Source organism: Tachysurus fulvidraco, chromosome 1, assembly GCF_022655615.1.
Source record: "Tachysurus fulvidraco isolate hzauxx_2018 chromosome 1, HZAU_PFXX_2.0, whole genome shotgun sequence".
In the NCBI taxonomy this organism is placed as follows: Eukaryota; Metazoa; Chordata; class Actinopteri; order Siluriformes; family Bagridae; genus Tachysurus; species Tachysurus fulvidraco.
The window spans coordinates 24147565-24166337 of NC_062518.1; the positions used below are offsets into that span (position 1 = coordinate 24147565).

General features: G+C 38.9%; 1 long non-coding RNA gene across 1 annotated transcript; it reads right to left on the reverse strand.

Moving 5' to 3' along the window:
- Window positions 1–677: 677 nt before the first annotated feature.
- LOC113664093 lies at window positions 678–1046 on the reverse strand. The gene is made up of 3 exons (XR_003445595.2): window positions 1017–1046; window positions 880–942; window positions 678–793 (listed from the first exon to the last, which is right to left on the reverse strand). It is a non-coding gene; the product is annotated as an uncharacterized LOC113664093 (long non-coding RNA).
- Between the last annotated feature and the right edge of the window lie 17727 nt (window positions 1047–18773).

Here is an 18773-nt window from a genome sequence, read left to right on the forward strand (position 1 = left end):
TCAGACATTTCAGCAGGGTATGTTTTGCTTTATACAATTTTTTTTTTCCTTTTTACATTCAATTTGTGTTGTACACTTCAATCATTACAGGACAGTACAATTGTTACTTGCTGGGGGACAGAGGATACCCTTGTCTGCCCTATTTAATGACACCTTACCCTGAACCTGGACCACAGACACGGTTTAACCTGGCTCTCAACCGAACACGAGCCAAGGTGGAGATGACTATAGGGATCCTCAAATCTCGGTTTCAGTGTCTGCGTGGGCTCCGGGTTAGTCCAGAGAGGGCATGAGACATTTTAGTGGCTTGTGTTGTGCTTCACAATATTGCCACTATAAGAGGAGAAAGCCACCCTCCTTGTATTGAGGAAGATGGCCCAGAGGAACACCTACAGATTTTAGAGGCCAACAGAGACGGAAGACTTTTGAGAGACAGGATCTGTCAATTACTTTTATTCATTTTTTTGCACTGGTCTGCCATGCAGGTTATTTCTTTATTTCCTGAAAAACAATAAAAGTAAAATTCAATAAAATGTTTTTTATATTGCTTTACACACACACACACACACACACACACACACACACACACACACACACACACACAAACCACTTTCAACATGCAACAGATTAAAGTTCTCAACTTAAGGCAATGCTCCAGTAATTCAATTTCGAGTGCTGCGTTTTTAATGAGGAGCCTTTTCTCTTCCATTTGAAGCTGTATAAGGTCCATCTCCATGTCACTTTTTCTTATTTGTTTTTGAAGATGGACCTTATACAGCTCCTTTGCTGGCAACTAGGAAGGTGGAAAAAATGTAATGAATGAGATTGTTTGGTCAGACAATAAAATTCAAATATGGACACCTGGACACAAATTCTTACCCTGCTTAGATTGTGTGCTGAGGTTGAAGGACCCTCATCTGTGGGCAAATCCCTAGGTATGTACTATGGAAGGACAATGACAGTTTGTTACTCTAATGCCAAAAGGGGCCATACATTATAAATGGTATGCATCATACCTCAGTGGATCTACCAGCATTGTCCACTTCATCATCTTCATCATCTTCATCCTACAGGAGAAATATTCAAGTATACATTATCTGTCAAAAAAACACAAAAACCTAAAAGTAACTAAAGGTACCTGACAACAAATCACTTACAACTGTCACAGACTGTGTTCTTTCTAGAGGGTCCAATGATACAATCCGTCCATCAGTATCTATAAGAACACACAACCCATTAAATTCTCAATATTAGGGGGCGCTGTTGAGCAGCCAATGGAGTAAGACGTGTGATTTGAGACTCCTGCAGAGTTTATGGTAATTGTTATTTTATATCGCAATTTGGATTACCTTTTTGATATATTCAGCCCTGGGATATTGTGTTAAAGCCTTTTTTCACCACTTGGACATAATATCATGGCTGGTAAAACAGCAAAAAACCGTGCCACCACGACCCAACAACTGAGGCCTGCTACACAGGTAGCGACCCCGGACCCTGGGGCTCTGTCTTCACCCCGCAGCTCCACCTCTCCCAGGGAAGTCGCCCAGGTAATTGATGCGGAGTCCCTGAAGCGAGAACTGCTAATCTCTTTAAAGCAAGACATTGCTGAGATTTTTAAGACCGAACTTCGTGCGGCACTGGGTGATGATTTGTCCACAATTAGAGCTGACCTACAGCCAGTAAAAAGTCAGTTGGTGAACGATAAGGCCACTTCAGACGCAGAGTTGGCCGCACTCAGAGGTACAGTGGGAGAAATGGGGGATTCTCTCTCCGTCTGTACTGATGATGTAGCAGGGCTTAAAAACAAACTCGCACATTTAACCGCGGAGTTTGTTTCACTGCAAAATAATGTGAGGACCTCGAATCTCGGTCGCGACGAAATAATATTAGGATAGTCGGGATTCCTGAGGATACCGTCATTAACAATACAGTTGTCTCTACCCTACTTAAGGAAACTTTTAAACTTGATGAAACACCGCTGATAGACCGAGCACATAGAACCTCTCAGCCGAAGCCCAAACACGGTGAGCGACCGCGCACTGTTATTGCCAGGTTCCACTATTATAGCGACTGTGAGAATGTTCTACGGCGTGCCAGAGAGAGACGACAAGAGGCTGTGGGTGAAATAAAGATGTCCGTTTTCCCCGACCACACGGCCAAGGTGGCCCGGGATCGAGCTGCATTTAATGAGGTCAGGAGGCCTGGTCTTTTCTTTCCGGCTTGTTTGAGGATTACATATAAAGGCGTGGAAAAAGACTTTGTCTCTGCAGAAGAGGCCAAGAAGTATATAAAAACGATGAACATTGGGTAGCGTTTCAGTTTGCAGTAATACGGCAATATCGGTGTGTGTTTACTTCCTGTTTATATTATGGGGTTTACATTAATAATATTGCCTAATGTTCAGTATTAAGACTCTGTGGGAGTTATCTATCTCTCTACTGCAGCTTAGTCTCAGGCTATTCTCCGAGTTGATGTCACAATCATGTGGCATCAATGTTTTTTTCTCTTGTTCTTGTATAGTTGTCTTCTTTCTTTCTTTTTTTTTCGGGGTGTGTATATGTTCATGGGTGTGTGTGTGTGGGGGGGGGGGGGGCTCCTGGCCATTTGGTACTACTCATGTGCACTTAAATGAGTACTGTTAAGTCGAATTCCGGTAATCCTGGTGTAGGCCCACCTGTTCGTTTCACTAGCTGGAATATACGTGGCATGAGTAGCCCATCTTAACGTGGTAAAATTTTTAGCCATTTGAAACGGCTTAATTCCGACATAGTGTTTTTGCAAGAAACTCATCTCAAATCTAAAGATCATTATAGGCTGCAGGCTTCTTGGATAGGGCATGTCTTTCATTCTAACTTTAACTCTAAATCAAGAGGAGTTGCTATTTTGATCAATAAAAATATTCAGTTTCTACCTACTGATGTTATTGCTGATAAAAATGGCAGATATCTTATGGTTGTAGGCATGTTAATGCAAAGGTGCTGCTGGTAAATGTCTATGCACCTAACTTTGATGATGTTGAATTCGCTAACAGATTACTTAGTAGCATACCTCATTTAAATTCTCATTTATTGATTTTTGGAGGTGATTTGAATTGTGTACTTGACCCAGTGCTAGATAGATCTAGTTCACGACCAATATCTCAGTCAGCTATGTCAAAATCCTTTTCTGACTTTATGAATCAGAATGGGTTGGTTGACCCTTGGAGAGTTCGTAACCCTTTAACTAAAAAATTCTCCTATTTCTCTCAGGTTCACCAGTCATACTCAAGAATAGATTATTTCTTCATAGATAACAGCTTGAATTCATCTGTTGCTGCCATTGATTATTCAAGTATTTTAATATCAGATCACGCACCACTATTTCTGGATATTCAGCTGTCCACACAGAGATATACTCCCCCCCTTTGGAGATTTAATTCTCTATTGTTGGCAGATGACAAATTTTGTGAATTTCTGTCCACTTCTATTGATGAGTTTCTCCTTTTCAATCAGAACGAACTTACATCATCGTCTTTACTTTGGGAGTCACTGAAGGCTTTCCTTAGGGGGCAGATTATTTCATACTCTTCACATTATAATAAAAAACATAAGACCAAGCTTACAGAACTCACTTCTGCCATTGGTATCCTTGACCAAGAATGCGCATCCAATCCCTCTCCAGAACTGTTTAAGAAACGTCTTAACCTTAAGACAGAATTTGATTTGATCTCCACTAAGGAAGTAGAGCGATTGTTATTACAGACACGCGGCACTTACTATGAACATGGGGATAAAGCGAATCGACTATTGGCTCACCAATTGAAACGTCAATCTGCCTCACGTTTGATACCTAAAATTAATAATAATGTTAATGTAATTGTTACAGACCTGGTAGAAATTAATGCCACGTTCAAATCATTTTATACCTCTTTGTATAAATCCGAATTTCCGGATGATATTGATATTATGAATCAGTTTTTGGACAATCTTGAAAACCCTACCATTGATTCTGACTATGTACAAGAACTAGATGCCCCACTCTCCCTTGAAGAAATAAAATTCTCAATTAAAGCGATGCAGTCCAATAAAGCCCCGGGACCTGATGGGTATCCTATTGAGTTCTTTAAAAAATTTGTTAATAAATTAGCACCTCTACTTTTGTCAGTGTTTAATGAATCCTTGGAAAATGGTTTGCTCCCAACTACTATGACCCAAGCTTCGATAGCTCTTCTTTTGAAGAGTGACAAAGATCCAACTTTGTGTGGTTCCTATAGGCCTCTATCTTTGTTAAATGCTGATGTTAAAGTTCTGGCAAAAACTATAGCTCTGCGCTTAGAGAGAGTGTTGCCCAGCATTATTTCTGAGGAGCAAAACGGTTTTATTAAGGGACGTCATTTATTTTTTAATACTCGCACTCTTTTAAATATTATTCATACTGTACATTCCGAAACGGTACCTGAGATTGTGATTTCAATGGATGCCGAAAAAGCATTTGATAGGGTAGAGTGGGAGTATTTATTCGCTGTATTAAAAAAATGTGGTTTTGGTAATAAATTTATTGGTTGGGTGAAATTACTTTATACATCACCTCAAGCCAGCATTCAAACAAACAATGTGCGTTCAGAGTATTTCCCATTAAAACGTGGGACATGTCAGGGTTGCCCTCTCTCTCCATCTTTATTTGCCTTGGCCATTGAACCATTGGCCATTTCATTACGATCCTCTACTTTATTTAAAGGCGTCACTAGGAACGGCATCGAACACAGACTATCATTGTATGCAGATGATTTGTTGCTCTATGTATCAGACCCTGTGTCTGGTCTACCTGGTATCTTGTCCACTCTTGATACATTCAGCTCCTTTTCTGGATATAAATTAAATTTTCAGAAGAGTGAATGCTATCCAATTAACACAACTGCTTTGCAACTTAAGCATCTGGACATGCCCTTCAAAATCAGTCCCGCTGGATTTAGATATCTTGGTATTAATGTGACACGTACATTTTCAGGTCTTTTTTCTGCAAACTTTACTCCACTCGTAACTAAGATGAAGTCTGACCTTCAGAGATGGAATAGTCTGTCTTTGTCTCTGATTGGGAAGATTAATGCTATAAAAATGAATGTTCTGCCTAAATTTCTTTTTTTATTTCTAACAATCCCATTGTTCTTACCTAAACATTTCTTTGACTCATTAGATAAAACGATTAATGCTTTCATTTTGTCCGGGGGATGTCCCAGGGTGCGTAAGTCATTACTCCAGAGATGTAAGTCTAGCGGTGGTCTGGCACTACCAAATTTTCAGTTTTATTACTGGGCAGCACACATCCATAAGATACGGTGCTGGGTTGAGTCACCTCATTTAGCATGGTGTAAGTTAGAAGCCCAGTCATGTTCTTCCTCATCCTCTATACCTGCTCTTATATACTCTTCTCTTCCAATAAAAATTTCTTTGTATGTTAAAAGTTCTGTTGTGTTTAATACTCTAAAAATCTGGTATCAATTTAGGAAACGTTTCAAGTTTGTAACCGCTTCTCCTTTAGGTCCATTATGTAGCAATCATCTTTTCCCCCCTTCGTGTCTGGATTCTTTTTTCTTAGTGTGGTATAGCAAAGGTATACACTGTCTTCTTGACTTATATTCAGAGGGACTTTTTCACAGTTTTGCTAATTTGTCGTCATTGTATGGGATACCTGCCAGCCACCTCTTTAGATATTTTCAAGTTAGGCATTTTGTTCAAAAATGTTTTCCTGGCTTTCCCTCAGCACCACCTCTCCAACACTGGGAAGGTTTGCTTACGTATAAATCACAAGGAAAAGGTGCTGTTTCTGAGATTTATAAACATATTCTGGATTTCTGTGACCAAACTACCTCCAAAACAAAGGCTGCTTGGGAAGGAGAGCTGGGACTTCAGCTTGGGGACGGGTGGTGGGATAGTGTTGTGAATGGCTTTGGTAATGTTTCGTGTGCTCGTCTCGCACTTATCCAGTTTAAGGTCATTTATAGGGTGCATTTTTCTAAATATAGATTGTCTCAAATTTACCCAGATGTCGAGGACAAATGTGACAGATGCTCTAACGCACAATGCCACCTGAGTCACATGTTTTTCTTCTGTCCACAACTATATAATTATTGGTTGGGTTATTTCAGCACGATGTCCACTATTCTGGGAGTACATTTGCAACCCTGCCCATTGATTGCTATATTTGGACTTCCAGATGAAGCATCTCAGTTAAACTATATCCAAAAAGAAGTTATTAGTTTTACATCATTGTTGGCCAGACGTCGCCTTCTTCTTCAGTGGAAGTCCTCTGTCCCACCATCCCACTCACAATGGCTAAAGGATACAGCATTTTTTATTAAGCTTGAGAAAATAAAATATACGATAAGAGGTAATACCTCCAAGTTTCTTCATAAATGGCTATCGTTTATTTCATATTTCATGGGCCTTCAGGTTTTGCCAGATTAGGTTTTCTTCTTTTGTAAATTTTAAATGACTTGTATTCGATAGTTAAAAAGGGCCAGGACCTGGGGTAAGTGGGTGGGGGGTGGTTTGTTCTTTTCTTTTTCTTTTTTTTTTTACTTTCTTTCCATTATTGTTATTATTGTTGTTGTTGTAATACATTTACTTTACTCCTTTTTTTTTCGATGAAAAACTAAAATGGGATTGTATTGTTATTTGACTTTGTTTACAATAAAAAGACTTCGCAAAAAAAAATTCTCAATATTATCAAAGAAATTAATACATGAAAAGAGTAACATGTCAGACTAAGATCACAGTAGCCTATACATCATATGCAGTTAAATAAAATAAGCCTACATAAAAATTAATCTTGTTCAAAAAGCCTTTAAGTGACAGAGATAGTAATTTATTAGGACAAAAAATGAAAACAAATCATAGAGGTAAACTTACATTTCACCATTTTTTCACCATCACTTGTGGTGCATGGTGTGTGCGAGGAACTGCCCCCTGGAATGCCAGCAACCACTGATCAGATGGGGTGAGGGGAGGTGGTGATGGGCCCCCACCAGTTAGATGGGCTTCAGTCTTCTTTCTGTTAGCTACATGACAGAATGAATATACTAAATCCTGTTATAATAATAGTTCAGTAATTGTGAAATCAAATATTACCTTTTTGCAGAATGTTTTTGTGTTTCATTTTGACTTGGCTTAAAGTTCTTCTGGCTCAAGAAGGATTACACCTTATTAAATAAAAAATATACATTATTATTTTAAACTAAAGAAATAAATAGCAGGAAAAGAAAATGCTTTCATAGTGATATAACATGATATGATGTATAAGTCATACTTCATTATTTTGCATTATAATAAAATGGGAGCCAATACCAAATTTGTAATTTAATACACTCACACATTTACTCTGTCCATTATTTTTTGCCAAGCCAACTCTCTTGCTTTAGCCGATGCAGCTGTATTGCTTCTTTTTAATATTGGCTTAAACTCTTCATAAGCGTGCATTAAAACCTCCAACTCCGCCTCTGTGAAATACGCCGCTCTCTTTTTTTCGTTTTGAGTTTCCATGGTGACTCGTGAATTCGGCGATCCATTGAAAATGTCTTTATACATGCACCATGCACGCGCATAAACTCTGGGTAACCAGTTGGAGGTTGATTAAACTAACTCTTCTCAGGTGTTTTGGAACCGACATACTCATGGTATGCCTGTTTGGGGTAAATCAACCCAGAGGTTATGATTTACCAAATGGTAAGTTAACCAAGCTTTCTGGAATACCCCCCTGCTCTGAACCTTCTGTGAGTTTATTACTGTTACAGTCAATACGTCATAAAAAGAAATAATCACCAAAACTATGCCATTCATTTATGCTATGTTTGTGCTGATTTGTGCCGCAAAAACAAACATTTGTGCTGGTTTGGTGTTTGAGATATTAAACCTTATTTTTTTGACCGTGTGACATCACTTTCCCTCCCACATCGCCCAAATCGCTCAAAACCGACTTAGTTTGTTTGTGCTCGATTTGTGCCCTTTTGTGCCGTTAAAACAAACACTGTATATGTTTTCCTTCATGAGATATAAACAAAATATTTTCAACATCAAACATCATTTTCCACCCCAGTTCCTCTAAATCACACAAAACGAATGACTGGTGTCATTCGTTTGTGCTCGTTTGCGCCATTGAAATGAACGTCAAGTATATTTCCCCTTATTAGAAATAAGAAAAACAATTTGGAGCTGTGATGTCACTCTCCACCCCGTGCCGTCCAAAGCTCTCCAAACCGGTGGCGTTCGTTTGTGCTCGATTTGAATCTTATTCCCTTCCTTAGAAATAACAAATACGATACGGCAGTCATTTTCAACCAGTGTGCCGTGGCACACTAGTGTGCCGTAAGAGATCGTCAGGTGTGCCATGGGAAATTATCAGTGCGCACTGGATTATAAGGTGCACTGTCAATGAATGGTCTATTTTTCATATATAAAGCGCACCGAACTATAAGGTGCATCTGTCCCTAAATGGAACACTGCTCGCTACGTCATCATGTCTGTGACGCGATGACGTACAGGTTATACACACATGCATCACGCCATCTTGGATTCGCTCAGATGCTAAGTTAGAAACAATGTTAATTAGTTAGAGTTAGTGCTGCACGACACATGACAGTGGCAGTTTGGGGTCACAGCAAGACGAGCGAGTGACAAAATGCAAATGCCGAACAGGGCCCTGGACAAAATTATGACCCAGATGAAGGCCCTAGTATGAGTGGTCGACAAAAGAAAAAAGAAAAGACGGTGAGCTCAAGGCAATACAGCGGAAACTATCTTTCATTTGGATTCACTTTCACCGGGAATGCAACGGCACCGACTCCGCTGTGCTTCGTGTGTGGCGAGAAGCTATCCAATAGCACCATGTGCCAAGCAAGCTTAAACGCCATCTCCAAACACCCTTCTGTTCAAAACAAGCCGATGGACTATTTTTTACGCTTACATACAAAAAATGAGAAACAGGCAATTTTTTTGAGAAAAACCACAAAGGTAAACGAGAGAGCCCTCAAAGCTAGCTACCTTGTTGCTGAACTCATAGCTAAATCAAAAAAGTCCCACACTGTGGCAGAAACATTAATACTGTCAGCTTGTAAAGCCATTGTAAATGAGATGCTCGCCCTGTCGCAGCCAAAGAGATAGCTAAAGTGCCTCTCTCAGATAACACAATTGCCAGACGTATTGATGACATGTCTGCGGATATCGAAACTGTTGTTTTAGAAAAGATGCGCATCAGTAGGAAATTTGCCTTGCAACTTGATGAGTCGACGGATATTAGTGGACATTGTCAGCTCTTGGCCAACGTGCGTTTTGTGGATGGAGAAGCCATTATAGAAAACCTCCTATTTTGCAAGACACTGCCAGAAAAATCAACAGTAGGGGAAATATTTCGGGTCACCTCGGAATATCTTGACAAAAGCGGGCTTATGTGGGAAAACTGCATAGTTGTCAGCACTGATAGAGCCGCAGCCATGGTCGGGTGCACCAAAGGCTTCGTAAGTAGTGTAGCGATTGTCGGAACTCAGAGCCGGTCTCCAAGCCGACACATCGCAGGGTGATCTCTTCTCTTAGGCCTTTAGTTAGATTTCACTGTTAACTCTAGAATTACTACAAAAATACTGAGAAAAGTATTTGGCTCGCGAAGCAAGGTAAATATTTATAAGTAACTATAACGTGTTATAGTGGCTTCTAAATATTTTAACCTAAGTTGAAATTAACGGTACTGGAATTAACGTTACGCTTATTTGGTCTGTTCGTCCGGCGAACAGGCCGTGTAACCTTTATTAATTCTATGAAGGCGGTATCTTCCCGGCCAAGAAAGATTCGCTTTCCTTTTACTGTATACCGTAATTTAAATTAAATTAACTCAATAGAGCATGTAGTTCAGACCCGATGTTGCAGGTACCTTAATTTGTGAGCGACACTCAGAGACAAATCACCTGTGGCTCAAAATTATGACATTTAATGAATGAGACAAACACAACATAAACTAACTACACAAACAAAGGAAAGAAATAGGGAAAACGAAAATGAAAATAAAATAAAACAAAAGAAATTAAAATATGGGAAAGAGAGGAAGAGACTGGAAAGAAGAAACTAGAGAAAGGAAGGAAAGGAGTGGCAAGCTTAGACTTCAAAATTAAATCACACCCTAACTGGGAAATCTTCACAGAAACTTAAATTCACCTTAAGATTCAATGAAAGATTCCTAATTAAAATTACGCATTTAAATTGGTTGGTAAAGGAAACGGTTACTTGCATTGGCTTACTGAACAAGAGTCCGGATGCAACAGACAAATCTCTGAAAAGTCAGTTAGGGTGGGGTCAGACGTTCTTCCAAGTTCTCCTGAAGATCAGAGCAGTTGTCGTTCTTGGAAGTGAAGCTTGCTGGAACTTCTTTGAAGGAAGATGGAGTCGTCTTGAAGCTGTTCCGGAAGTCTGACCACGGATTAGTGGTGTTTCTGACAATTTAAAGGTCGCGAACTCCACCCATCTTTGGGAAGATGACCAATACTTCGGTCAGGATTTTGAAGGGAAAAACTCCCTTTGTTTCAGGTGTCTGTGGGCGTGGTTTAGCTATCAAACTTTTAGATGACTTTAAAGTTTGATCCAGGGTGTATTAAGATGGTATGGCGCCTTTCGTGCTCAAATAAAATACACCAGTGCTTGAAAAATGAGTAACCGATAATTTTGTGGTCATTTGGATACTAAACATGAAGGGTAATGACGGTATGAAGGCAGCGGTACATTACATGCATGGATCATTAATCAAGGCAAAGATAAAGGCAAAGAAACAAAAATGAAACATAAAACAAGATGCACTTTCATTAGGGAAGTAAAAAGAAAACGATAGCTTCGTATACATTCTGACATCAGACCTTAAAGGGGCATACGGCATTAGAACAGGTATACATTAACATGCCATGATCAGTAAGATATGATGATAGAGTATAACGGATTTTAAAATACAATGTTGTTTTCTGACCCATGAATAAAATACACCCTAGTCAGGAAATTAAGGAGCAAATAATTTTAAGTCAGGCAAGCCTTAAAAGAAGAAACACATTACAAAAAGGGTTATAAGAATGAGAACCTTATAGTACCTTATCTTGGGTTTTATAAGTAAAAGGAATGTCTCATTGTGTTGTGTGTGTGTTCTGTTTGCTGGCCCCAATGAGCCGCATGGGGTTATCTGGTCTTTGTGGAGACTCCAGACATTCTGGAGCCAGGTGTGGGTGTAAAACTGGGTTGCTCATCGGTTAATTGAGGAGTAGATGTTGAAATTTAGGGTGCCTGGGACATGAAATCTAAAATGACTGGTACAAGATGCTACAGTAGGGTCAAAGAAAAAACCCAGATGTTATTGTTACGCACTGTTTTTGCACCGTGAGGCCCTCGTTGCAAAGACTACGAGCAGATCTAGCTCCTGTGTTGGATGATGTTGTGCACATAGTGAACTTTGTGAAGATGCGACCTTTCAAATGTCGCTTATTTGCGTCTTTGTGTGAGGAAATGGGAGCAGAACATAAATGCTTATTGCTCCACATGGAGGTCCGGTGGCTGTCGTGCGGCAAAGTGCTGGCCCGTGTGTAAAGTTTTCCTGACAAACATGAGGTCCGATTTCTTAAAGCTGCTTGCAAGTGATGAGTGGTTTATTTGTTTATTTGTTTATTTATATGGATCCCATTAGCTGAAAGTGTACTCAATCAGCTAGTCTTCCTGGGGTCCACTAAAAAAAAATTACATTACAACAATAACAACATTTCAATCATCACAATTGATAAATATACACATACACATTACATATACATATACATACATATATATATATAGGTATACATTATATATACACACACACACACACACATGCATCCTCATACATACATAAAAATCTGGTTATAATTCATAACAGACATATAAAACCTACATCAACACATAACACCGTTTCATCAGTGCAACAGCAGAAGGAGTGAAGCCATAGCTCTTCAATTTCTCAATTAAAATATCGTGGTCTATTACATCAAAAGCAGCACTAAAGTCCAACATGACCACTCCAACTACTTCAGAATTATCCATGCTTCTAAGCCATCCATCGGTCATCTGTGTGAGAGCTGTACATGTAGAATGTGCCTTTCTATATGCATGCTGAAACATACAGTAGACATCAAATTATTTTTCTGGAAATAATTACTAATTTGAGTATGAATAATCCTTTCCTTAACTTTACTGAGTGCAGGCAAAATACTTATAGGTCTACAGTTCTGCCCATTAAAAGATAGTCGATTGTCTTTTATCAGTGGAATAATTTTCCCTTCCTTCCACAGAGTGGGATACTCGCTATACACTGATTAAATATATGACACAACGGATCAGCAATATATTCTGCGGTTTTATTCAATACTAGGCTTTCCAAGTTGTCTGTGCCTGGACTACCATATGTTGGAAGAGACTTTAACAGGGCCATCACTTCTGCAGTTTGCACACAATTAAAGTTAAAATTACACGTTTTATTAGCCATGATTTCATTTTTGATCAGTTCACAGTAATTAAAGTCTTGTGTTCCAAAACCTTTTCTTAAATTACTAACTTTATTTGTAAAATAATTATTAAAATAGTCTGCAATATCTTTAGATTCTGTTATAAATCCTCCATCAGACTCCACAAAAGAAGGGGATGCATTTCTATTTCTACCAATAATTTCATTTAAGATATGCCAAAGCTTTTTGCCATCATATTTAACACTGTCAATTCTGTTTTTGTAATACTCTTTCCTTTTCCTTTTATTCATTTTAGTAACTTGGTTCCTTAATTTACAGTATTTTAATCTGTCCTCTAATAATCTTGTTTTCACAGCCACTTGTTTATCCTCATCTCTTTGCATCATCATCTTTTTCAATGTTGAATCTATCCACCTTGCAGTATGTGTTTCTATTACCATATTTTTCATCGGTGCATATTTATCAACAATGCTCAAAAGCATACTCATAAAAATATCCAAGGAAGCTCCTGTGTTGTGGCCACTGTACACATCTTTCCAATTGACTTTTTTTACTTCTCCCACAATCCTTAGTCCATGTGTGCATTAGGAGGTCTATAACAGCATCCCACAAGCACTGGTTTCATATAAGGTACATGGACTTCTACCCATATAGCTTCAATGTGTTCGTGTATTAAATTTTGTTTTAACTTACAAGGAATGTTACCTTGCACAAAGATGGCCACACCACCACCAAATTTATTTCTATCTTTTCTAAACACATTAAAACCTTTAACTGGTAATTCAGAGTTTAGAATAGAATTGTCGAGATGTGTCTCAGATAGGGCTAATATATTAATTGAATACTTGTACACTAAATTATTATACTAAATCACTAAGTGGTGTGCAAAGCTGGCATACCTGGCTGATATATTTCATCATCTGAATGAACTGAACACACAGATGCAAGGCCGAAATGAAAACCTGCTTATAAGCACTGATAAAGTGAACGGATTCCGTTTAAAGTCCTAGCAACAACATGTGCAGCGTGGCAACCTTGAGATGTTCCCACTGACCGAGAAACTGCATGATGGCAACACTGCTGCTTGTGCGAGGTGATTGGCACACATTTGAAAACTCTTGAGGAGAAGTTATTATTTTATTTCTCTTTAGCCTTCACAGAATGCCTTGACTGGGTTAGGGACCCATACAGCTCAGCATCAGTTGCTGGAAAGGACATGACTTTAAAGGCGCAAGAGGAACTCACTGAACTGAAACAAGATCGTAGTTTAAAGCTAAACTTTGCTGATCTTCCTTTGGACAGTTTTTGGTTATCTGTTGCCAAGGAGTTCCCCATTCTGGCCAACAAAGCTATTTTGAAATTGCTCCCGTTTTCAACCACATATCTGTGTGAGCTGAGCTTCTCAAGCTTGACTGCGATAAAAACTAAAAACAGAGAGAGACTGAGAGCTGTTGAGCAAGAGCTTTGTGTGTGTCTTTCTACCATTACTGCCAGGATATCCATTTTGTGTTCATCGAAATAGCCCCAAATATAGTTTTTTAATGTCTTTATACTCAGTGTGAAACACACTGAGTATAAAGACATTAAAAAACTATATTATTAACTATATGTATTATATGCACTGTGTTAGAGTGTCATTTTGTGTCATTTTGGTTGGTGGTGTGCCGGGATTTTGTAAATGTAAAAAATGTGCCGCGGCTCAAAAAAGGTTGAAAATCACTGCGATATGGGACAGTGACGTCACTCTCCACCCCACTTCATCCAATTCGAACAAAACCGGTGGCGTTCATTTGTGCTCAATTTGCGCCTCTAAAATAAACATTGTATCTAATTTGCAAACAGAATAAAATAGCGTGTCTAAGGTGAGTAGATATCAGTAACGTACACCAGAGACATCCATTTATGTGCCAGAATACACGGGACACAGTTCAAATAAACTGTTTAAAAGTTACAATGGTTAAGTGGCATAATTTTTTAAAGAGACAAGAATAATTAAACAAGCAAGGCTCTATTAATAGCCAACAGATATTTTATAAGGACCTCCTGCATGCATTTACAGTGTATAAATAATTATGATTAATTAAAAAAATTAGAACACAGAAATATGAAACGATAGAAAAATAATTTAATTACACTTTTCCCCAAAAAAATTCCCAATAGAAGGCCCCAATGTACTGTTTTTTTGAGTCCTGAGTCATTTATTAAATCTATTCAAAACAGCTGATTCGTTCATTCAGGACGAAAGAAACTGTTTTTATGAATGGGTCATTGAATCACAAATAGAACCGGGTTGTCGTCCGAATCAACTTAACCTGGTGTTATTTGTTTGTGCTGTATAACACCATATACGACTTATTTATTCCCTTCATAAGGAAATTATAAAATGTCTGGAGGAGATGTGACCCCACGCAAGCTGTTCTATATACCTATTGTTTAAATACGGTCACGCTTTTTTTGTGCTTGCGCGGTGCTGGTTTTTACTGTTTGCCGTGTTTTTCCCATAACTTTTTTACACATGGAATAAGCTTTTGGCCTAACTCATTTGGCATTACATTTTAAAATCCTGTTTTAATCAGATGCCAAGGAAACCGGCCTATGAAATTGTGAATTCATCAAAGTCATCAGTGCTGCAAAGGAGCAGATTATTACAGGACAGAATATAGTGGAGAAACTTAAGCCAACAACTGAACAACAAAGTTTCAACAAAAAATATTTTGCCAAGACTAACAGGGACAATATCTGGCAAATCCTTGAGCTAAGCACAAATGCCTAAGATCAAGATCCAAACACTAAGAGCTCACAAGAAAGCTCAGCAGATTTTCATTCACCAGAGTCAAAGGCAGACACACATCAGCAAAGGCAACATTATAATGTTGAGTTTGAGGTCAGTCTCTCTCATCAGAAATGGACAGAAATCTGGCTTGAAAAGGTTGCTTACAATGACAAATCACACAACTTCCTGAAACATGGAGCCTGGACACATGTCTTGTATGAGGAGATATGGAAAAATATCAAAACCTCATGCACTCTTAGATTCAGGAGAGCAAACGTTTTTTCGGATGGTGCATCTCACTACGTCGACATAATTGGGCAGTGCACAGAATGTGATGCACAACTGTCTATAACAGCAGACATGCCAGCAACTAATGAACCAGTCGTGCTTAAATGTACAATCCACAATGTTGTTGACAGCCTCCATACTGGCAAAGCAAAATGCAAGTTATCAGGAGATCTGAGAACACATGTATCTAAAGAACTCTGGGAAGGTCGAAAACAAGCACAAGTATGGCAAGCAACTGAGGCTTACAAAATGATGGAAGCCATTTACCAAATCTGGCAACATTAAGAAAAGCCAAACAAGAGATGGTGACAAAGAGCTTGGTGACAAAGACCCAATCATGTCATTGCATCTACTAAAATACAGTGTACCCCACAATGGAAGCATTCATGACATTGGCCTTGATAGTTTTTTTTTTTTTTGCCATTACTGAGCCCCATCCCAGATGCAAGTTTATCAAATAAAATCCGAGCACCCTGGTTCCATTCTGAGTTTTGATGCAACAGGTTCAATTGTTAAAAGACTGGGAAGACCCTGTGGCAATTCTGGGCATGTCTTCCTATATCAAGGATTTTTGTGTTCACAGGGAGATCACATTCCAGTAGCGCAAATGCTAACGGAGAACCACGCCATCAATTCTATTGCCAACTGGCTCAATGAATGGCAACGTGCAGGTGCTGCTGCGCCCAAAGAAGCAGTCTGTGATTTCTCCTTGGCCTTGCTTGAAGCACTGGTTAAGGCCTTTACTCCTTACCCAGACCTGAAAACCTACATCAATCAGTGCTTTGGAGTGCTGACGAGGAAGCCTGAAGACTCACAGCTACCACCTTGCTTCATCAGGGTAGATGTGGCACACTGCATCAAGCTCATCAGCTGGTGGGAATGCTTAAAACGAAGAAGAAACAGAGTTACAGAATTGAAGAAGCAAGGGAGCTCATTCATTCAATTTCAGTTGTTGCCTTCAGCGAATCAGAAGGTATCATGGTGACCGAAACAATTTGCATTTCCTTCCAGAGCTTGTCCCAAATATCATAAGAATGGCATGCTACCTCCCTCTTTGGACATCTGTGATGGTTCCACACTTCAAAAGTGTACACAACACAGCAAGCTCTACAAATGTTGAAGCTGAAAACATGGTCTCTTCAAACATGAAAGCATTCCCATCCGAGTCGATCGGTTTGTCAAATGCTACCTTGAGTTTCTTGAGGGCAACATGAGGCTTTCATCTGCACCAATAAAGAAAACAGAAAATACTGAGACAACGACACAGGAGACTGACCCAAAACCTGGTCACAGTGAGCAGGATGCAGAGGTTAAGCAACAACCTGCAGACCCTGTTGAAAACTGGAAAGGCCTCTGTGTCCCTCCAAAAAAGCGACTGTCCTACCTGACCCCTTACTCTGAGAGGTTACATGCAGACATAAACAAGAAAAGAAAAAAGACAAAAATTAATGTCTTGAAGAATGGCAACTACCAGGCTAAAACACCCATTGCAGTTGACAAAATGCTTGTAAGTGTAAATAATACCTGTGCCTTTGACTCCTTTTCCCAGTGCCTTTGCTCTGCTTTCTGTGACAGTGGATCATTCTGCCATTATCTTGACAAAGAGCACAAAAAACTGAAATGTTTGATTTGGTGAAGAGCATCGTCACAAAAGGAGTTGGAAAAGAAGCTTATGCAAAGAGGGCAAAAATGCTGCTTGAAATATTTCAATGTGTTCGCCTAAAATCAGGTGTGAGGCAACGTTGCTAACATAATCACATCAACAATGAAACAAGTACCAAGCGCAAAAATTATGACTGAATGCTCCTCTCCACACTGCAGTCGAAATACAAAATCATTAAGGACCATCTCTCTCCTACCAGTCAACGTAGATATTTTACAGAGTGGTGGACTGAAGAGTCTCAAAGCAGCACTGGAAAAAGCACTTCACCTCAACATGTCCAAGTGTCTGAAGACACTGAAATCACCCTAAGAGTGTCCAGACAACAAAAGATATTTCATCCATGAAATTCCTCTGCAATGGCTCAGTCAAACACAGCTGCATCACGGGACCTCTACTGTGCATTGAAACAAGCTCAGATACAAACTATCCACTATCCGAAATCCCTTTGACCATGGAGATGGACAACCATTTGTTCACTCTGAGAGGGGTCGTTGCATTCACTCCAGGTCCTACAAGGTTAGCTCTTGGACATTACGTGGCTTACTGCAGAAGAACCTCACTTGCCTGGGAGAAATATGATGACCTCTGTGATCATGTCACAACAGTCTCTGTAAAAACTTGATACCTCTAATTTACAAATACATAATAGGCAACATATTTTGACCTTAACACTTTTTCAGATTGTTTTTAGATTGGTATTGGTGTCTATAATTGTCTTTGTTCCGATGAACACAAAATGAGTTATTTTAAAGAATGATTTTGTCCCCATAGTTTAAGTAAATAAAGACCAAAACATAGCTTGACTTTGGATCTTTTTAATTTATACTGTGTGGACATTCTTCAAAAAAATCTCATTTTATGTTGCTAGCAACAAAGAAATTCACAGACATTTTAGGATGACATGAGGGGCAAGTATATAATGACAAATCTCATTGTTGGGTAAAACTGTTCCTTTAGCTGGTTTGCCATTATGATCTATGGTTGGAAAGGTTAATCATGCTAACAACAAACCAGCACACTATCAAGTCATCAGGTAATTAAAACAATTCTTCCATGTATTGTTTTAAAAATATTTTGAACAAAAAGAAACACATCTCATTCGTCATTGCTTGCTTGCTTCACTGGTTATGCACCTTCTTCCGAGAAAAAATATGCGGTAGTTGTCTTTGTATCTTGCAGAATGCTCCGATTAGTTTATATATTTGCATTGTGTGTAAAATAATATGCACACATTTAAAACAAATTTACCTGACAATTTTATAGGCTATCAATTGAGCAAAGTGATGGTAACGCAGTAGCCTAAACTAGACTAATCCCGCAGTTAAAGTTAGACTAAGAATGAAAGAAAGAAACGTGGATAATGATAACAAAGGATAATACCTTTTTTAACGTTAAACCTCAACACAAGCAAATGAAGAGCTGTATTGAGTTGCAAAAGTTATAAAACACTGTGATGCACAATGTGAATAAATGTAATAAACATCAACAAATATTGACCTTCTTTATTAGATTTTGAGCTTGATTAAGTCACAGATAAAATTATTTGTCCAATGACAGCA